The sequence below is a fragment of the Canis lupus genome, chromosome 9, assembly GCF_011100685.1.
Source record: "Canis lupus familiaris isolate Mischka breed German Shepherd chromosome 9, alternate assembly UU_Cfam_GSD_1.0, whole genome shotgun sequence".
NCBI classification, from domain to species: Eukaryota; Metazoa; Chordata; class Mammalia; order Carnivora; family Canidae; genus Canis; species Canis lupus.
The window spans coordinates 32,074,292-32,095,010 of NC_049230.1; the positions used below are offsets into that span (position 1 = coordinate 32,074,292).

General features: G+C 45.5%; 1 protein-coding gene and 1 long non-coding RNA gene across 17 annotated transcripts in view; one reads left to right on the forward strand and one right to left on the reverse strand.

Moving 5' to 3' along the window:
- MSI2 (musashi RNA binding protein 2) overlaps window positions 1-20,719 on the forward strand; it is a 388,731-nt gene that overhangs the window by 96,339 nt on the left and 271,673 nt on the right. The gene's annotated exons all lie outside the window — the stretch shown is intronic.
- LOC111097401 lies at window positions 190-20,258 on the reverse strand. Of its 2 annotated transcripts, none has more exons than XR_005364566.1 (3): window positions 19,427-20,258; window positions 5,554-5,657; window positions 190-740 (listed from the first exon to the last, which is right to left on the reverse strand). It is a non-coding gene; the product is annotated as an uncharacterized LOC111097401 (long non-coding RNA). The 2 variants fall into 2 exon arrangements; XR_005364567.1 differs by lacking the exon at window positions 19,427-20,258 and adding an exon at window positions 8,928-9,082.

Consider the following 20,719-nt stretch of genomic DNA (forward strand, 5'->3'; position numbering starts at 1 on the left):
AAAACGTATGTACATGGACAGTGGAATATTATTTGGCCTTAAAAAGGAAGGGAACTCTGACACGGGGAGGTATGGATAAACCTTGAGGACATTATGGTAAGGGAAATAAGCCAGGCACAGAAAAGAGAAATATTGTATGATTTTGCTTATGTGAGGTTGCTAGAGTTGTCAGACCCATGGAGACAGAAGGAAGGAATGGTGGTTTTATGTTATGCATATTTTACCACACACAAACAGACACACAGAAATCAGTGAAGGCCGGTTTGAGGCCCCAGGTGGGTTGGGGCCCTTGTTTCTCTGAAACCAGGCAGGTGAGAAACTGCCCTCCAGCTGTCCTTTGAAAACGAGGCATTGCCCGGCTCCTCTATCAGGATTAGCAAGCCCATGTGGGCACCAGGTCCCAGGCCTCCCAGTGTGGGGTCCGCCCCTGCAAGGCTCCTATTGTCCTTCCTGAGTGGGGAGTTTGGAAACAGAAGCAGCTTCCACCTGAAACGTGTGTTCTTGGTTGCTTTCTGTGACAATTATTGTGTTCTATTTTAAGCCACGTCTCTGCTTTTGGTAAGTGTCTGAGATCCTGTTTTGTTAACTGTGGCCGTGAGACGCCGTAAAAGAGCAGAAAGACCTCACCGTAGGTGGCAGGGGGCTGGAGGCTCTGCCGGCTGGGTTTGGGGACACACTTTCCTCTTGTGTAGCCGCCACAGGCTTGGTTCCCTTTGGGTGAAGACTGAGAAAAGGCGAGGCTGAAAATAAAAGAAAATACATATTTTTCCCTTTCTCTGGGAAGGCGCTTGGCTCCCTCACAGCAGGTGGCCGGGGAACTCAATCTGTGGAAGGCATCGGCGCTTTCAGCGCAATCAAAGTTAAGTGCAGAAATTTAATTAAACGGCATCAAGGATGGCAGAAACTTTGTAAAGCTGCAGTGCATTGTCAAATTCAACAATTATTTCAAGGAACACAATCCACAGATGGCGTCTAATTGATAAATTAAGGCTCTGCTTCTCTAATGGGCTTGCATTTAAGCCCGTTTTCCACCCATACAATAACCATCGCCTCCCTCACCCCTGCAGGGAAAAAAACCCCACATCGTGCCCCTGGAATAACTGTAGGATTGGGTCTTGACTATTTAGTGCAAAAGGCCTCTGGCTCCTGGTTGTGATCCTCAAGCCTCTATTTCGGATTGAGTCTTGTTCTAAAAACAGGAACCCTAGGATTTCTTCAGGGCCGTGTGTCCTTTCTGCTCCACTAACCCGGATGTATTGCTCAGAGATGCCTGGGTTTTTTGTTTTTTGTTTTTTGTTTTTCTTTTCTTTTCTTTTTCCTTTTTAGTATAGCGCTGGCTTTTATCCTGCATGGCACAGGATTTTGCCCAAAACAGAAGTCTCAATTTATTTATTCCTTACCAAAAAAAAAAAAAAAACCTGTTTTTAAGACCCGTGGCACTTCCTGTCTGTTAACAGCAGACACCCAACTTATTTTTATTCCAGAAGAAAATATTTGCTGTCTCTAAAGATCCAACCCTGGTCAGGGAAATGTATCCTGTATTGAGACTTAATTTTTTAAAAATCTGGAGGTCTTGAATGTTTACCAGAACTTCTTTTTGCAGATGAGAAAATTGAGGCGCTATGGTTTTACCTGCCTTGGGACTAGTTCTGTGAAATTGTATTTCTAGAGATAGAGGGGAGGCCACTCCGTTCAGTGGTTCATTCTTTCTTTCTCTCAGTTAAGTGGTTCATTCATTCATTCCACCAATAGATATGCATTAAGTACCCACTCTTAACTTTTCTAGATGCTAAGGGGAAATTTGACGGTGGAGGAAGACACCTATATGAAGCCTACATAAAATTGTGGGGGACAGACACTAGAACAATCTTACAGATAGATGCTTCAATGCAACTTGTGATCAGTGCTATGGAGGAAGAGTAGAGAGTGACTTGGGAACATATACAAAGGCATCTGTAGGGAGGCATCCAGGAGTGACTTCACATGAATGGAGTTAGGTCAGAAGGGGTAGAAAGAGCCAGGTAGAGAGGGGAGTAGCCTACTCAGAAGTCCAATGTACTAGAGCAGCTGAAAGAAGGCCGTGTGAGCGAGGGAATGGTGTGAGAGAAAGTGGAGGGTGTCACAGTGGCAGGTTAGCTCCCATGCACCGAGTGCTTACCGTGTGCCTGGTGTTGTCCAGAGCTTCATCTGGGCCATCTTATCTACCTCTTTCTATTGTGGCCATCTCTCCTCTACTGCCTGGCACATAGTAGAGTCTCAGTAAATGTTTGTCCAATGAATGAATGAACCCTCCCAATGATGGGTATTAGTTTCCTGACCTTATTGCTGGGAAACTGAGGCCAATAGGGGTAAATTCATTTGCCTGAGCTCCACATCCTCTAGTAGTGTTGGTCTCTGTGCTGGAGTCTTGACTCCCTAAAGGGAGTGAGGTGTGTGAACCACTTGGTGAAGGAGTCTGTGATTAATAGCCCTAACCACCCCGTCTACTCTAATGTTTCCATCCCTCGAAAGAAAGAATTAAGAGAAACCTCTAACTTTTATTCCCACGTAGGTAGCAGTCAGTGGTGGAGAGGGCCAGATTTAAAACAGAACCTTTGCAAGAGCAGAAGCACAGGGTTCAAGGCTTTTAACTCAGTAACTTTGGCCTTGTTCTTGCAAGATATTTGGTTTGTCCTAGAAAGAGACAGCAGAGGAGGGGGAGTGGGTATGTGTGGTGTGTGTGTGTGTGTTGGTGGGGGGGGGGGCGTGGAGTAAAGGAGCAGATTTATTTACTTATTTGTTTGTTTATTTCTAAAGAATGATTATGGGGAATGGTAAAATTCTTTCTAATTTCCTTTTTTTTTTGCAATGGCGTGGGCGGCTTTTGAAATTCGTGTAGTTTAGGGAGGCGCGGGTTCTGTGCCTGGGATGCCAGATGATGTAGCTGGATGGCTGTCGGCTGTTTATTTGCTAGTCTGTCGTTACCAACACAGTATTCTTGAGTTCAGTGGCACGACACTGCTTTATCCCCCACTTCCCCCATATCTAAATATATCCAACTAGTCAATCAGACTTGGCAGCCATCAGGATTGTGGTTGTCAGATTGAGTTTGCCTTGGATCCTCTGAGCTATTGGCTTGTTTTCCAAGCTTGGACGTGTATTCAAGTAGTGATATAGCAGCATCGCACTCACAAGCACGCACTCAGGTGGGGGCCTCGTTGTAAGGTAAGGATGAGGGCAGCATTTTGGTATCAAAAAGGCATTTCCTCCTTCTTGGCTGTCAGTTGTAGAGCAGAGACAAAGCCACGCCGTGGGGAATGGCTTCATGCTCGGTGAGCAAGATGCGTGGGTGTGTTTTCCTGAATCGTGATTTTTTTTTCCCCCGAGTTCTGTGAGGAGAGAAGCCGGCAGCTGGTGGGAAATACTCTGTGTGTAGTAGGTGGAGGTGGGGGTGTGGCTGGAAGAGGAAGACGGGATGGTGCAGAGCTGGGTGTATGGCAGGGGGGACCCGCCACCGTGATGGTGTGCCCCTGGCTGCGAATTCCAGGAGTCTTGGGCCTTGGAGGGGCCTTTGTTTCTGTGGTCCCCACTCCCCCCCATACACACACGCTGTTCCCCCAAGCAGCCATTTTCTCAGCACTGTCTGATGCCTCTCCAGGAACCTGAGAACCTGAGGGTCTAGCTCCTGGGTCTTTCCCCGGAGGCTTGTTAAGAGGATCGGTGGAAAGCAAGTCACGAGATTTTAAATCCCTGCTTTCTCCAGGGAACGGCCTTTTATAAATAAGTGCCGTGAGTGCTCATCTCCCCATTTGCTTATCTGCAGAGAGGCCTCACTCTGGGAGAGGGCTGGGGTCCCCAGAGCAGAGACCTGTGCCTGGAGGCACCCCTACTCGTGTCACCCCTCCCTCTCCTACCAGCTATGTGGAGTCTTGGTGGGTGAGGGAGTGTCCAGCAAGTTCCCCTCTCATGAGGGGGGAGCCACAGTTGGGTTTGTGGGGTTCCTGGGCCTTTGATAGGGTTCTGGGAGGGAGAGGCGAACACAGAAGAGACATAAGCTACAGACTCTGCCCTCAAGCTGCTCCTAGAACACAGAAAACATGAACACGCAAATGAATGAACTAGAACCGTAGTCCCCAAATTTGATTCAGGGACACTTGGGCATCCCTGAGACCATTTCAAGGATTCTGTGGTATCAGGATTTTTTTTCCTAATAACTTCAAGGCTCTGTTTTACCTTTTTTCACTCTCATCCTTTCATGAATGTACAGTGGAATCTTCCAGAGGCCTCATGGCCTATGTTGATGTCATTGTTCTGATGGGTGATGGGACGTGTATATTCCTGTTCATAAATATCTCCATTTAAATTTCTAATACAGTAAACACTGACCTATAAACAAAAACTTTTGGGTGGTCCTTGCTTTCTAAGAGTATAAATGTGTCGTGATACCCCGGAGTTCAGGAGCCACACAGAATGTAGGCTGGCAAGTGGAAAAGTCAAGTTATGTACTAGGTACTGAGGTAGGTAGCACAGGTACTGGGCAGATGACAGGTACTGGGAGATGAGCCAGGGAGGGGATTGTCAGGGCAGGCTTTCAAGATGAGTTACTGGGTGTTCGAAGGTATGAATAGGAGGTTAGCAGGTGGACAGAAGGAACAGTATGTTTGAAGGAACTGGAATATAAAGCACTGTAGCATATTGGTCTTTTCCTACCAGTCTGCAGGGCAGAAACGGTTTCACATTGGCCTCACCATGGGATTTTTTTTTTTTTTCTCTCAGTGATTTCCAAGGCTGCTTCTCAGAATCACTTAGTGATCTTTATGGAAATACTGCTGGAGCTAGGTCTCAGGCCTCTTGATCTGTTCAATGGTGGCACTTTTGGCTTCTGTTGGTGGGAATGACCGGGAGCTCTTTGTATCAGTTTTAGTTATTTTGTTGAGCGTGACATCACAGTTGTCCCTGTAAGTGAGCCTAGGACATGTTACACTATTGGCTCTGTCATAGAATTGCAGCAGCTGTCACTGGACACAAGCGTTCCCTCCTGACCTCACCTGTCCACCTACATCTGGGAAACAGATGAGAACGGTGGATAATGAGAGGGGTGATTTGTTGTAGGTTGGGGACCACGTGTTCAGAGATCCATTTATGTCTCGCCACCAAGCGGTGTGACCTTGAGAAGGCTTTGATGTCTCTGAGCCTGTCTGTTCCCCTGGGAGTAAAAGCAGGTTGGACAGATGCTATTTAATGGACACACCTAAATCTGTCAGTGAGAGGGACCCTTCTGTTGATGAATAATTCATTCTGGTTTTGTTCTTAGGAAGTATTCCATGGGGTATACTATCTTCCCAGCTATCTTGGTTTTGCAAAGAGAGATACAGAAATGTTCCGATTAATGACGTAGATGGCTTCTGAACCATGGAAGAAGGGAAAAGAGGAGACCAGGGCTCCCCGGGTGCTTACTCTGTGTCACGCGCTGATCTGAGGGGTTTCTGTATCCTCTCATGGTCACACTCTTCCTGTTGGTAGATGCTACCATCCCATTTTATAGATGAAGAAAGAGAGGCACAGGCAGGTTACCTGAGTTTGCCCAAAGCCAAACATTCCAGGTGTTCAGGCTTTGTGCCTTCTGTTCTTCATATCGTCTCCTGTGCTCCTGGAGAGGGAGGGCCTGTAGTCTGGAGCTGTTCACAAGAGAAAAGAGGCAGAGTAACCACTACAGGGTAACCAGAAGACAGAATAAAGGGCACGGGAATAACGTATACTTAACCAGACTGGTAAATCAATAGACTAATTAAAAATCAAACACCTTAAAACACTGTTCCTGGTTAATTGTAAACCCAACATTGAAACGTTAAAACTTGCCCAGCCAATGGGTTTGAATTATTAACTGAGCGAGTTAATTTCAAGCCATGGGTTTGGGTAGCTGTGAAAGCTGCCCTCAAAGAAGGGGAATTTGTGTGCCATTCCTGCTTGGGCCTGCCTGGCGCCCAAGGTCTTGTTATGGTGGCTGCTGTTTTCATTTGTAATTGAAATACCTTAAACATTTAGACTTCACAAATTCAGACAGATTGTGGGAGAGGACAGTTTGAATCACGAAGGAGGTGGATTATGTCCATCTTTCCAAATGAGAGAAATGCCATTCTGTTTTGTAATAAAATGGAACCCACGGTACGAGGTAGGGCCCCTTTTACAGTATTTGACCCGAGGCTAATGTTCCTTCCACCTGCCTCCACTGTTGCTCTTTGCTAGTCCTTTCTGCCCAGAGAGACCAAGGTCCTGGAGTAGGTGTCATTGGAATTTAGCCTTAAGACAAACTGCTCTGCAATGAGGCCTTTGGGATATTCATGGATGGCCAATGGACCACAGGATGTTTCGTTTAGTTTTTCTTTTAAGTAGAGAGACTGTGCTGGACCTGCCTTGATTATAGATAAAACTCACCAGCAGCTGCATCGGTTTTCCTTGTGTGAGCTGTATTTCTGACCTATCTGGGGTCATGAATCACATGGGGAATGTGACGGGCATTTACCCAGAGTAATGCCTAATGCCCCAATCATGGGGTTTTCCCTTGGTGCTCAGACAGGACTTTATTAAGAAGCCCTGGGACACCTAGGAGGCTCCAGGGGTTGAGCGTCTACCTTTGGCTCAGGTCATAATCCTGGGGCCCTGGGATTGAGTCCCACATTGGGTTTCCTGCAGGGAGCCCACTTCTCCCTCCGTCTATGTCTCTGCCTCTCTCATGAATAAATAAAATCTTAAAAAAAAAAAAAAAAAGAGTAAAGAAACTCTGTGTCAAAGTCACAAAATAGGGGGACTTTAAGGATAGTGATAGTATTTTACTACTACTTATATAGCATTTTATTTTCTTTCCAGAGTTCTTTATAAGACAATCTCCTTTGACCCTCTTGAGAATCCTGGAGTTGCTATTTTGTATATGACATATGCGGGTGGGTGCCATAACTTCCCTGAGTGTTGCTGTTTTCTTGTTAATTTGCTAAATGGGCTTTAAAAAGGGAGATAAATGTAAATTTCAGCCCCATAAAATAGTCTCATTTCAAATGCTTGCGACTCAAATTAATTAATTTAAAAACAGCATAAAGCACTACCCCAGCCACAAACATGGCAAATGAGTAATGTTTGTTCCATTCAGACAGTTGATGGGGTAAAATTACAAGATTGGTCTGTGATAAGAAAACGCTTTTGACTTCAACTTGAGTGTTTATAGAAAGGAGAGACCTGGGCAGTTTGTTTATTTAGAACATTTATTACAGCTTCTGCTCTACTTCTCCCAAATATAAACACTTGGGGAAATTTTGGAAAACCACAAGAATTAAGTAAAAATCTCCCTAACTCTGCTATTTACCATTTAGAGATGACCACTGTTAACATTTTGGTACATTTTCTTTCATCCTTTATTCATGGCAAAAATTGTGACAAAAAATAAACACATTATTCACTAACCTCATTTTATATCTATGCTATGAATATTTCCCCCTTATAATTCACTATTTTTTATGGCATAATTTTTATTGTCTACATTGTATTGGTGACTTACAGCTTTATTTAACCAAAGCCTATTGTTGAATAGCTTGTTAATGGTTTCTTAAAATTACAAATAACTTTGGTGAACATGCTTGTGCATGACCTCTTATCAACATCTCTGATTGCCTTTTTACATCACATACCTAGAAGTGGAATTTCTGGGTTAAAGGCTATAGATACTTTCAAGATATATATATCTCGAAAAAAATATGTATAATGTATTGAAATATACATAATGTATATTTAAAAATATGCATAATGTATTATATATAATTGCATATTTATAATCTCCTTATAAAATATATTTTTATCTTAATTGACTCTATAAGGATGATGGTATTACTTTATAACCTTGCCAGAAGCCTGAGAGCTTAACTTATTTTTAAAAAATTAACTAGTTTTTATAAAAATCAATATGTGTGTATGGTAAACATCTTTATTTCTGCTGCCTGGTAAGGCTTAATTTTGAAAAGATTTTCAAAATCTTCGGTGTTTCTCTGCTCAACTTACACTATATTTATTCTTTAAACTTCTCCCTTCTTCAGTGCAGTTTTTGGCACAGCTTTCAGTTTAGAGTTTATTTGTTTACCTATCTGCTTATCTTCAATAGGCTGACCAGCCCACCTGTCTGTCTTACTTGGTTAACATTTATCCATGCTTGAGGATGGAAATAGCTTTCCTCTGAATCAGAACTTTGGGTGTAACCGTTTCAGCAAAGTCACCTGCATAGACGTGAGGGGGCTGGCTCCTCACTGTCCTTTTAACTCACCAGGTTAATAAACATGGTTAATTTGGAAAATGCCCCAAAGCATATAAATGAAAATAAACGTCCCTGAAATCTCACTGCACAGAGATAATCATGGTCAATGTACAGATCTGTTTCTTCTTTTTGGGGCGGGGGATGGGAATAGTACATACAGAGAAACAAATTTGAAAGCAAGCATTGCCTGTTTTCTATTTATTTAATTATACAAATAATCAATGGGTACTTTCTGCTTTGAAAAATATAAACAATATAGAAACCAATACTACCGCTTCCCTTTCCAGAAGAAACTATAAAGGAATATTATTCATCGCCTCTACCCTCTCATCCGCCCCTACCACTGTGGACTATTCTTCAAAGGAAACGTTCAGCTCCAGGTGAATGCAGAGTTTCTTGACTCAGACTCCTGGTGTCCCAGAGTAGGATTGGAAAGCCATCACTCTCTTCAGAGTGAGAACATTTTTTTTTTTCCCCTACGAAGGGGTACTGATCTTACTGATTGCAAAAATAAATTCAGATTAGGGAAGTAAAGGGCATCTGAATTTAGAATTCTTCAAAGTTAGGATGTTAGGGACCTTGGAGACCATTTGGTTTCACCATTTCATTTTCTGGATGAAAAAACTGGGGCCCAGTAAACATTAATAAGTACCTTGTCTCAGATCATCCAGCCAGTTAGAAACATAACTGAAATTCCAGGGTTCTGGTTTGTGCCTTTCTTCTTTTAAAATGAAGATGTTGATTTACTTTTAAAAAGAAGAACAAAGGCCAAGTTTAGTCTGGTTTCAGATGCAGAGAGCTAAATCCACTCCTTTCTAGGTTAAGCAGAAAGGAATTTGTTGGAGGGCACTAAAATGCTTGCAGAAATCATCAGGCAATTGAGAAAAACCTCTAGGTTGTGTTTTTGGGAAACAACTCTTGGAGCCTCACAGCAGATCAGGGTCTTTGTGGAACTGTTGCCTCTTTTGTCACCTGAAAGCCACTTGGGAAGCTTCGTGGTTCAGAACGGTGCCTGCGCTGCCCTCGTTGAAAGCACCTCAGCTGCTGCTGCTTTGCCTTTATCTTCTCCAGCAAAATAGATTCTCTGTGAGGAGTCAGCTAAGACACAGGATGTTGCCACAGAAGAGCCATATGCCCCCCTGGCCCGGCTGCCAGAGTAAACAGCTGAAGGCACAGAATCTACACTTCCCCTTTTCCAGCTAGCTGCAAGGGAGTCTGAAATGCTCCTCACTTTTCCCATTCCTGTGTAGCAGGAAGCTGTGGGAGGATGCTGAAATGGATGAGGGACACTGATTTCCCATGAGGATTCATCAGTTCTGTGAATAGATCAGATATGCTTGAGTTCTGTGTTACAGTTATGGAAGGTAGACTAGCAGAGTAGCAAAACCCAAAAACTGGAGGGTTGTACAAAATATAAAAGAAATTTTTAAAAAGGAACAGCTATATACAGAAATATTATCATGGGATGGCAGTACTACCTAACCTTGTTTTAGGATATATCATTTGAGGGATGCCTGGGTAGCTCAGCGATTTAGTGCCACCTTCAGCCCAGGGCCTGATCCTGGAGACCCGGGATTGAGTCCCCCATCAGGCTCCCTGCATGGAGCTGCTTCTCCCTCTGCCTGTGTCTCTCATGAATAAATTTAAAAATCTTAAAAAAAAAAAGTCATTTGAAGTTCAGTTGCATTTTTGCAACAGAGGGCATAAATGATGCATGGTAATCTAGGATTTGACCTTGACTGACAATAAATTCAGGCCCAGATCCAGCCCTTGAACTTGTAACCAGATATCTGTCACTAAACCTTTAGCTTACTAAGTTTTTTTTTTTTTTTTTTTTCCTGACCCTTTTCTGGTGTGATTTCTCATCCTGGAGGAAACCCTGCATTCCCTCTCAAAATCCAAAATTTAGGAAGATATTTATCTCTAATCTTTCAAGGAAACCACTTAACATTTACTCTGTGGACAGTTGACATTTGGAAAGTGCTTTAGGCAAGAGGGCAAGCAGAACACAGGTCCTGCACGCGATTGGAACACACATCTCTAGGTTCCCATCTTCAGTATCTCTGCTGGGACATCATGTCACTCCTGGAATTCCCCATAGAGATAGAGCATCATTCTTTGCTATCCTTGGCCATTGTCTGCTTCTGGTGTGGCAGCTGAGTGCCTAGTGTTTACAGCCCTGACTTTAGGTTTGGCTGGCTTACTGTGAGGTTTGTTCAGGAACATCCAGCATGATTACATTGACAAATGAGACTTATGGGAGAGGAAGGAAGGGAGTAATGGGTGGAGGGTCAAAATCCAGAGAGTAATGAGATGCAGTATAAGCATCAGTGAACTTAAGTTCCTAGCAACAGGTGGTCATCAACCTTCTCAGGCCCTGCACTGGTCAGGCGGGTCAGCAACTCTGAACGTTCTGCTTGGTGGTGTAGAGCGAGGAGCAGGGGAGGGGAAACATATGAAAGATATGATCCTGTCTCCAAAGGAGTTTACTTTTCTGTGCAGATGGGTAGGCCCTTTTCAGGTGACCTTTCTTTGGGTAGCAGAGGAAGCGTCTGCTGACCATGAATGACATCTTCTGGACAGGCGTCTCCTCATCAGAAATGTCACCTTGAGCACCTGTTGTCTGCAGTTTTCTCTTTGCATTTCTCACATCCTGGGCTTTGTATATTCTAAGGATGGATGGCTTGGTGTTAAAGGTGTTCTGTGCTGCACTCATCCATATGTGAGCAGCTTGCAGTTGTGGAGAATACATGTCAGTACTGTTTTCAGACCGGGCTGGGTGGTTTTCAGCTCCGGTTAGGTGTCTGTTTTTGGGCAAGTGATTAACATCTGGAACCCTCAATGCCCTCAGCTGTAAAATGGGGAGGGAGGAGCACTGGTATTCTTTACTCCTCTTGGCATCGTCTGAACAGAAACAGCTTAGATTCTTCACTCCAGAACCCACAGCCTGGACATGACAGCTCTTCTCTTGACTCCTTCCCTTTCTCTTCTACTCTTCTTCCTCTTTGTTGCATCCTTCATCTCATTCCTCTCCCATCCTTCCTCTTCCTCCAGAATTTGCTGTGTGCTTGATAAAAAAACGATACCTAGTCATTACGTTCTTGGCAGAGAAGATGGAACACATCACCAACTGTGTTCAAGAGACGTGTAGACTTTGGAAACACATTGCTTGGGCTATGTTGTATCCTTGACATTGTGTCTCAGTTTCTTTTATCCGTACAAGGGAGATTGAGATGGTTCCCACCTTGTTGAGTTGTGCTGGGAGTTAAATATGCCACAGTGTGGGCAGCCTTGGGTGGCTCAGTGGTTTAGCACCCCCTTCAGCCCGGGGCGTGATCCTGGAGACCCGGGATCGAGCCCCACATCAGGCTCCCTGCATGGAAGCTGCTTCTTCCTCTACCTGTGTCTCTGCCCCCCGCCCCCCGTCTCATGAATAAATTTTTTAAAAATCTTTTTTTTTTTTAAGATTTTATTTATTTATTCATGACAGAGACATAGAGAGGCAGAGACACAGGCAGAGGAAGAAGCAGGCTCCATGCAGGAAGCTCAATGCGGGACTCGATCCCGGGTTTCCAAGATTACGCCCCGGGCTGAAGGGGGTGCTAAACTGCTGAACCACCGGGGCTGCCCTAAATAAAATCTTTTAAAAAAAAAAAAGCCACAATGTGTCAGGTTCTTACAGCAGTGCCTGGCACACAATGATTAGCTGATCATACTGATGATGATGAAGGAATGACAGTGTCCCATTATCCCATCCTCCTAACATAGGACTTCCATGAGGATGGAAGGCAGTGTACTTGAGGCACACCGAGAGGGAATAAAGGTACTGAGGCTATTCCGAGCAAGTGTGTTTGGAGGCCCCGGCATCCAGCAGCTGGTATAGGGAACAAATAGAGGATGAATTGAGAGGTGAGGTTGCCAGCTCCCCTTCCTCCTGCCTACTCCCTTTCAAATGAGTGGCCCTTACAGCTTTTGGGCATCTGTCTCCACTGCGAAGGCACACCAAGCCCCATTTGCTGATTCTGGCCCTGGCCGCCCGAGAGCGAGAAGCTGAACCAGGCTGTCCTGCTTGGAATTTGCACTCACCTGCCTGCTTTAATTAGATGATACGTGGTTCCTCTTATCTTCTTCTTCTTCTTCTTCTTTTTTTTTTTTTTTTTTAAGATTCTATTTATTTATTCATGAGGAACACAGAGAGAAAGAGAGAATCACAGACACAGGCAGAGGGAGAAGCAGGCTCCAGGCAGAGAGCCTGATGTGGGACTCGATCCCTGGTCTCCAGGACCACACCCTGGGCTGAAGGCGGTGCTAAACCACTGAGCCACCTGGGCTGCCCTCCTCTTATCTTCTTGAGTGGAGATTTCTCTTTTTGTTGATCAGCCATTGATGCCAATGTGGGATTAGAGTTCTTACTCCCATTTTCCTCTTGGGGCCCTGTTATAGGCTGTCTGAGATAGAGAAATTGCACATGCTTGTGCAAGTGCTGGGTGAGTTGCTTGGTGAGTCCATGGACTGATACCTCCACTGCGTTTTCAGGTGTACAGAGCACTTTTGCATATAATCTGATTGGATCCTCACAGTGTAATGCTGCTAGTATCAGGAATGTTATCCCATTTCATAGATGGGGAAAACTAAGGTTGAAAGACATAGAGGGTCAGACTCAGGGTCAAACAGCCAGCAGGCGATGGAGCTGGGAGCCAAATCCAGGCCTGGCTCTAATTCATTACTGTCTCCTCTGGGTCATGCAAGAGCCCACATAGACTTGTTTTTCAGTAAGGCTTTACTGCTGCGTCAGTTCAGTGCAACAAGAGTGTTCTGAAACCATGAGTTGGCTTCTTCAGTAGCACACAACCACAAAATAATAACTTTTTCCACCAGCCAGCACTCCGATCCCTTCCCCAAGGTAGGGAGTCACTGAAAGGCACAAATGCGTCAAGAACGGGGTGTGTGCAATCTCGACCTCTCTGTGACCCTGTGTTCTGAAGTTGGAGAAACCTCCATCAGGTGAATTCACCTGCGGTCTAGTTTTTAGTTTGTGATTTTTTCGTTCCACTTACGCTTACATGGCAGAAATCAGAACTCTGTGGCCCCTCTTTGTCTTCCTAATGCCCTCGAAGAGTGGTCTGTTTATGAGCAGTTGATTGATTAAGCATTAATATTTTAGAAATCACGTCCTAACCTTTTGGGCAAATGTGGTCTCTCATTTGCTTTCCGCAGTCAAACCTTTCTGCCTTTGGCCTTATGACACGTTTGCTGCTAAAACCTACATGTGAATGAGACACTGCTTTCCCCTCAACTCCTCTTCCCCTCGCCTGAGGGAGGGGGAAGCATGTGGTCATTCTAGGTACCATCTTGACCGATAAGTGCCTTTCTGAATATGCTTGGGATAGAGTCACAGAGGAAGGAATTAGTCTGACAGTCTTTTAACTTTGACTTGAATTGGGGAGTCCTGTCCTCCATGGCATTTGCTTAGAAATGCTCTTGGTCTGTTACATCACCCTCTGCTGTTGCATCACTGGGGCTGGCTCCTGAGTTGGAATTGAGTAGGGACTCTGGGACGGTGGCCAGGTGAACACGGCTTCTGTGCAGTTGAGTCCAGCCCGTGCTTGTGGAAGGCCTACTGTGCTCAGGCATTAGGCTCTTCATCTTGGCAGGACTTGAAAGTAGTCCCCTTACCAACCACAAATCTAGTTCTCTGGCTTCTGCAAAGGGCAGAATTTGGAAAGAAATGCATTGTTTCTTTTCCTGTTCTCCATCACTTAAAAAAAAACCCACAGAGCTAATTTGTTTAGATGGGTAGGGCAGAGGAAGAGTGTCGCTCTCCATAAAGAGCTCTTGTCTTATCACCAATCCTGCCCCACAGACTGAGGTTTTCAAGCAATACTTTACTTACTTCCTTTCTTAGTTTTTACCTAGCTTGTTGGGCGTGGGGCATCGGCGTGTCAAGCTCTGAGAGCGGGTCACTTGGGAGAGAAGGTTCCAGAGTGAGCCAGCCTTTCTCGAGAAAGGAAGGCCATACTGCACACTGAACACCCCTGTCCCTGACTATGCTGTGGACCTGGAGCAAGGGGGAATGTAAAATGAAAGGAAACTGCGTTTCTGTCACCCCTTGGGCCTGCCATGTTACCTGTGAGGGTGGCTGGGCTTCTTTGACGGGTTGAAGGTCCCCGTGATGAACTGCCAGCCCACAGTCTGACTTTCCCCCAGTGGAATTCGGCCCCCAACTCTTCATCTTGCGGTTAACCCTTCTCATGTTTTCTGCAGACCTGTCCAGAGTGGTTCCTTCACTCCTGATCCCTCTCTACAGCCATAGCCACCCCCACACCCTTCTGAACAAAACGCTGCCGCCCTAGCCCACACATTTCGCCTATGCACCTTTGCTCCGGGGTCACCTCACTTCTCCTGACTTCTAGTGCTCATGGTTTGAGAATCCAGTAGGAAAAACACTGCCTGTCTCTACTGCTGACCTTGTTTTTCCCCAAACCCTTCTCTGTCTCAGAGTTCGGTCCTCCCTCCCGCCTGCCGTGGGCTGGGGGAGATGGCAAGTCTCAGCTGTTACTTTATAGAAGGGTGTCTTTATTCAATTTGACTCTTACTATTATGTGGTGAAGCATTCAATAAAAGTCGTGATTTATGAGATGTTGTGTGGCTGTGGTTGTTTCTTCATTTTCTTTCTTCTTTTTTCTCCTCCTCTTCCTCTTCCTCCTCTGCCGCCGCCGCCTGCTGCTGCTGCTGCTGCTTCTTCTTCTTCTTTCTTCTTCTTCTTTCTTCTTCTTTCTTCCTTCTTCTTCTCCTCCTCCTCCTCCTCCTCTTCTTCTTCTTCTTCTTCTTTTTTTTTTTTTTTTGCTTTGTCATCTATCAGGGAGAGAAAAGCCAGGCCTGATGATTTCTTGGCACGTCCTGTGTTCACTTCAGAATGTCAGCTGTCGGCCTGTCAGGAAGTTATTTCTCGGATTGGTTTCTGCCTTCTTTGACTTTTCCGCACAGTCTCCGCTGTACACAGGCAGAGGCCCTGCTCTGTCCTGCAGGCTGGCGATAAGGGGAGGGCTGGATGCTGTGGGAAGAGGAGCGTGGCCCCCTGTGTGGCCCTCGGCTTCCCATGCTCCTCAGCGGCTATATGTCCAGCACTCTGTCAGCTCTTGATTGCTTAATAGGAAGAGGCAGGCAGGGTTCTTTCAGGAGGTTTCCAGAATTTTCTTTGTTCTTGAATACAGCACCCCCCAATCCTCTTAGTTTTTTTTTTTTTTGGCCTGGCCATGTTAGAAATCCTTTCCTTTTTCTCTTCTGTAAAGTATGTGCATGCTAGATAAAAGGCTCTTGAATAGCAGGCCTAGCATATTGGATATTGGCTGCTGAAAATAGGCTAATTGGAGATAGAGGCAAGTTGTCACAAAGGTGCCTGTGGCGGGGGGTGGAGAGGAGGATGATCCTCTGTAAAAATGCCAGGTTGACTTTTTCCACCTCTCCCCTCCTCCTGCTTTTATTATTAGCTGTTTGCCGAAACGCATCCGAGTCTTTGTGGAGTCCTACAATAGCATTAACCAAGTTGTGCCCTGCATTCTAATCACCTGGTTAAGACCTCGTTCTGTGTCTGGAACCGTTCCATGCTGAGCCCCCAGAGTGTGCATAAATAAGTCTTTAACCCGCAGTGGGTGGCCCAGGAGGGACCAGGAAAGCTGGCCTGCTGGACTTGAACAGAGCACATACCCTTTGCTTTGAAAGCGGCTGCTTCTGAGGCCAGAATTGAATTTTGGTGGGGAGTGGTTGCTTGCCAGTGCCACCGGCAGGGTAGGAACCGGGAAGACCCCCATTTTCTGGCCTCAGAGCAGTGACAGAGAAATGGGAGCAAGCTTTGGTGCATGCAGATATCCGCCAGGCCGACCGACGCAGGATCAGCTCGATGGAGGCAAGGCCTGGTGGCCCTAGAGGGTCGTCTGTGAGCCCCCCACTCATAGACCCCAAGTGAACATGGGTCTTGCCTACTAGCTGTTTACAGTCTAAGGGGGATCCTGTTTTTGCGAGCACCCTGGATCCTTTGAATTAGAACATTTTGTCACCCCCGAGGGTCATTAATTGCCTAGCCATGTACGTGCTGCTGTCATGCCTCTGTCCCTTTGTTTCTGTCTCTGCAGCCAACTTCCATTGGAGCCTCTCAACTGGTTTTGCTGTGGCTTCATCTCTGCTGGTCCCTTTCCGACTTACCCCTACTCCGTACTACTACTCTACCTCTCTAGGAGGTAGAGACCTCTACCAGGCTTCTGACTGCCCACGGGGTCTAGCCCAGTCATCTACCTGGAATCCCAGCCTCACCTGGACCCTTCCAGCCTAATGTCTCACAGGTCCCCCACACACCTGTGCTCTAGGCATCATACCCCAGAGCCCCTCTCTGCCTGTGGATCCTCACTCTCCAGGCTTCCAGAATAACCTCCCCCTTTTTTGCACAGAAAACCCAACTTGTTTTTAGAGATCCTCTCCTATATCTCTATCCCTGCCTTGAAGCCTTTTCCCACAGGCAGTGAGTGACCCCTTTCCCCTGTCAACCTTGTAGCCCTCTTCGGTTCCCTTATGACTGGTTGGCATATCCTCCTGGTTCTTGTCCTGTGTGCTCCACTAGAGCAATAGACGTTTAGGGCAAGGACTGTGTCCCTGTTGTCTAGTAGAACAAAGGAGATACACGTTCTGCATTGTCCAGTGCATGGGGTCGCTGAGTGTTGGAAATGGGGCTAGGCTAATTCAACCAAGGAACTCAAGTACCCATGACACTTTAAATTTACATAGCCACCTGTGGCTAGTGGCTTTCACACTGGACTTTACACCAGTGGATTATCTTGCTTCTCTTGGTATCTTCAGAGGCTCTAGCACCGTATGCAGGTACATATACGTTAGCTATGTGCTCTTTGCTTGTTTTCCACGCAATTTGATTTTTATGTTAGATTCAATTGATTACCTACTTGAGCACCATTAATGCTTTGGGGGGGGGGATACAAACAATAAATAAATATGGCCTCTCCCCACAAGAAACTTAAGCCTCATGGGTAAACATCTAGTGATAATGGGAAGTAGAATGGAATAGAATGGCACCACTTAGGAACAGTTGACATCCTGGGCAGGTGTAGGATTGCTCATAGAGGCTGAGGGAGGGGGGATGTAGAATGTCCATTCATTCATTCAGCAAGTACTTACCATGTATGCCATGTATGACTGGGGCACTGGGAGTATGTCTGTGAGCAAAACACACTAAAATTCCTGGCCTGGTGAAGCTTACTTTCCAGCAGGAGGGAGACAGATGATAAATAATGTAAATAAATCCAAGGTGTGTTAGACTGTAGAAGTTGGGAGGAGGTCTGGGGGTGCTTGAGGTTGGAGGGCTTGCAGTCTTTAAATAGGTTGGTTAAGGAGGGCCTGGTGGAGAAGGGGACATTTTGAGCACAGACATTTGGGCTGAGATGTGAAGGGAGTTCCTGGGTGAGGGAGCTGCTGAAATGAAGACCTGAGGACCTGGATGTGCATGCCCTGGTCAGAGCAGCTGCATGGATCCTTGAAGCCTGGGCTGATGATTTGCAGTGTGTCTACAGATGTCCTGTCTCCTTGATGAAACTATCAGCCCACCCAGGCTAGTAGTTCCAGTTCTTTTCGTTTCTCTTTCCAGAAGGTTTCATTCCAAGTAGCTGCTCAGAAATTGTGTTGATGAAGGGATAGTTAAAACTAAGGCAAATCTCCTATGATGAGATTTTGCCAAAGGAAAGGTCTGATAAGATCAGATCTTTCCTCTGGGTTAATTGTACAACTGACTCTTATTTTGTTTCTGGGTCTCTCTTTGTGCAGACCGAGTCTTCTGCAGGGTCTCAGGTGGCTCATTCCCTGTGTTTTTTGTTTTTGTTTTTGTTTTTTTAATATTTTATTTATTTATTCATGAGAGACGGGGGGTGGGGGGTGGTGCAGAGACACAGGCAGAGGGAGAAGCAGACTCCATGCAGGGAAGCTGACTTGGGACTCGATCCTGGGTCTCCAGGATTAGGCCCTGGGCTGAAGGTAGCGCTAAACCGCTGAGCCACCTGGGCTGCCCTTATTCCCTGTGTTTTTAACACATTCCTTTGATGTAGATCATCTCTGGAACACAGAATATTTGGGGGAGCCAGGGTTGAGGAGCAGCTGGAATAGAGTGGAAGACCAAACTGGCCTTTGGCGGGAGGGGCAAGATTTGTGGCCAGGGAGAGCAATGCCATATTTTCCAACAATGATTTGACTTGTCCCTGGGTCTCTAGACTTGCCCGCTGAACAGGATGTGAGCTCTCCTGAGCTGCAGAGCTGCCTGGAGAACAAGTGTGCAAAATGATTATAGTTTCAGATATATTCTGAGTACTAAATCCAGATTTTTCACAGGGAGACAAGATGGCCTTTGGTCAAGGGCAAGAAAGGGCTGTTAAAACAAATTACTGTTTTAAGATGGCCTCTTGGCACTATTGATATTTACAGTGATAACAAATATAAAAACCATTTCTCTCTACCAAAAAAAACAAAAACAAAAACAAAAAAAAACCCCAAAACCCTAACTTTGTTAGACTTCTACCTTTCTAAAGGCAGAGTTGACCGTAACAAATGTATGGCAGTGTACCTTGGGGCAGTTGTCCTGTTCAAGGGTAAATCCTCATTGCCAGTTGCCATCAACAGTAAGGTTTTCCCCCAAATCAACACTTGCAACTAACCACAGACTGCCAAGTCACTCCAGGCCTCGGCATACCCTTTGGGCTCGTGTGGGAGTAGCTCATGTGGCAGCTTGGAGTTTGCTGTTGAGCTACACATACTGCTGGCCCTGCATATACTGAGATTGGTCATAGACAGTATGTGCCTGAGGTCTGGATCCACTGAAACTGAGAACTGATGCCTCCTTACCTTTCTAAATAAACATTTTTATGTTGTTGGACACTGCTGACCATTCCTTTCCATTTGAAATACCCTAGCTTTGGTGTAATAGTCATGACCCCTGAAATTAGCAGCCTAAAGCAATTACTTTATTCTCAGGGAATTACTGGGTCAGGAATTTAGACAGAGCTCAATAGGATAGTTGGTTTCTGCTTTGCTGTGTTTAGGACCTCAGCCAGAAAGACTTAAAATGTTGATGATAATCTGGTGGCAAGGGGCCAGAATTACCTGAAGGCTTATTCACTCATATGCCTGGTGCCTGGACAGGGATGGCTCAGAGAATGGAGGTCCAACATGTGGTCTGTGTGGCTGGGCTTCCTTCCAACATGGCAGCTTTGGGGTAGTTGGACATCTTATTCCATGGCTCAGGTCCGCAAGGATGCATGTTCCAGCGAAGAAGCTAGAAGCTACAGCACCTTTTATGATCCAGCCCTGGAAGTCACACACCATCTCTTCTGCTGTAGTCAACTGGTTGAAGCAGTCACAAGCTCATTCATGTTCAAGGAAAGGGGCATAGACTAAGGGGCCATTTGGGATAGTTGGCGAGATAATTTTCTCTTGCTTCTCTACTGATTCTCTGGCTATGCCTTTGGGTTTCCAAAAGATGTTGGGATTCCTCCTAGTGAATTCACTCTGGGTCATCTGTCCTGATCCTTTTTCTGAGCTCCAGAAGAGATACACAGATTATCTTCTGGACACTGCCAATTTAATGTACAGAAACGGAACACATTTATCGTTCTTCTGCAAACTTCCATCTTCTGCAATTCCTTATCGCAGTTGGTGACTTCTTCTCCCTCATCTCTGCATCTGGCCATTTACCCAGGGCTGATAATTTTGTCTCCTACTCTCTCTCTTAAATCTCTTCCTGCTTTGTTATGCAAAAGATCCTTGCTTTAGTTGAAGGTCCCTTCATCTTGGGCTGTTATGATAAGCTTCTAACCGACCTTACAGTCTGTGTGTGCAAGTTCTCCAGTCTGTCCTCTATGGAATGACTTCTCTAAAATACAGAGCTGGCCGTGTTATTCCTCTGCTTGAAATTGTTGGCCCCTTGTCTAGAGGATGAAGGTTAGTCTTCTTGGTTATGGTCTGCAAGACCCTTTGTGATCTAACCCTTGCATCAGTCCTTATCTCCCAGCAGTTTCTCCTTTCCTCTTGATTTGTGATACTGCTGAATGTTTTGGTGCCTAAAACAGTGATATTTCATGCTGCTGTGACTCTACTTGTTCTTCTTATCTTCCTGGAAAACTCCTGCTCATCCTTTAAAACCCTAGTTTAGTTGGCATCTCCTCTTTGAAGTCTTCTCTGACTCTCCTGACAGAGCTTATCATGGATCCCTGTCTTTTTTTGCATGCTCATGCCACTGCGTGTCTTTGTCAGACCCCTATGAGAGCTCTAAGAACTAAATTGTTTGGGCTCCTACAGCCTGGTGGGGACTAGGTGGTCATGAATGTCTGAGGTCAAATGTAATTAATCAGGAGCTGGTGATACAGATCTGGGGAGTGGTCACCGAGTCTGTGATTG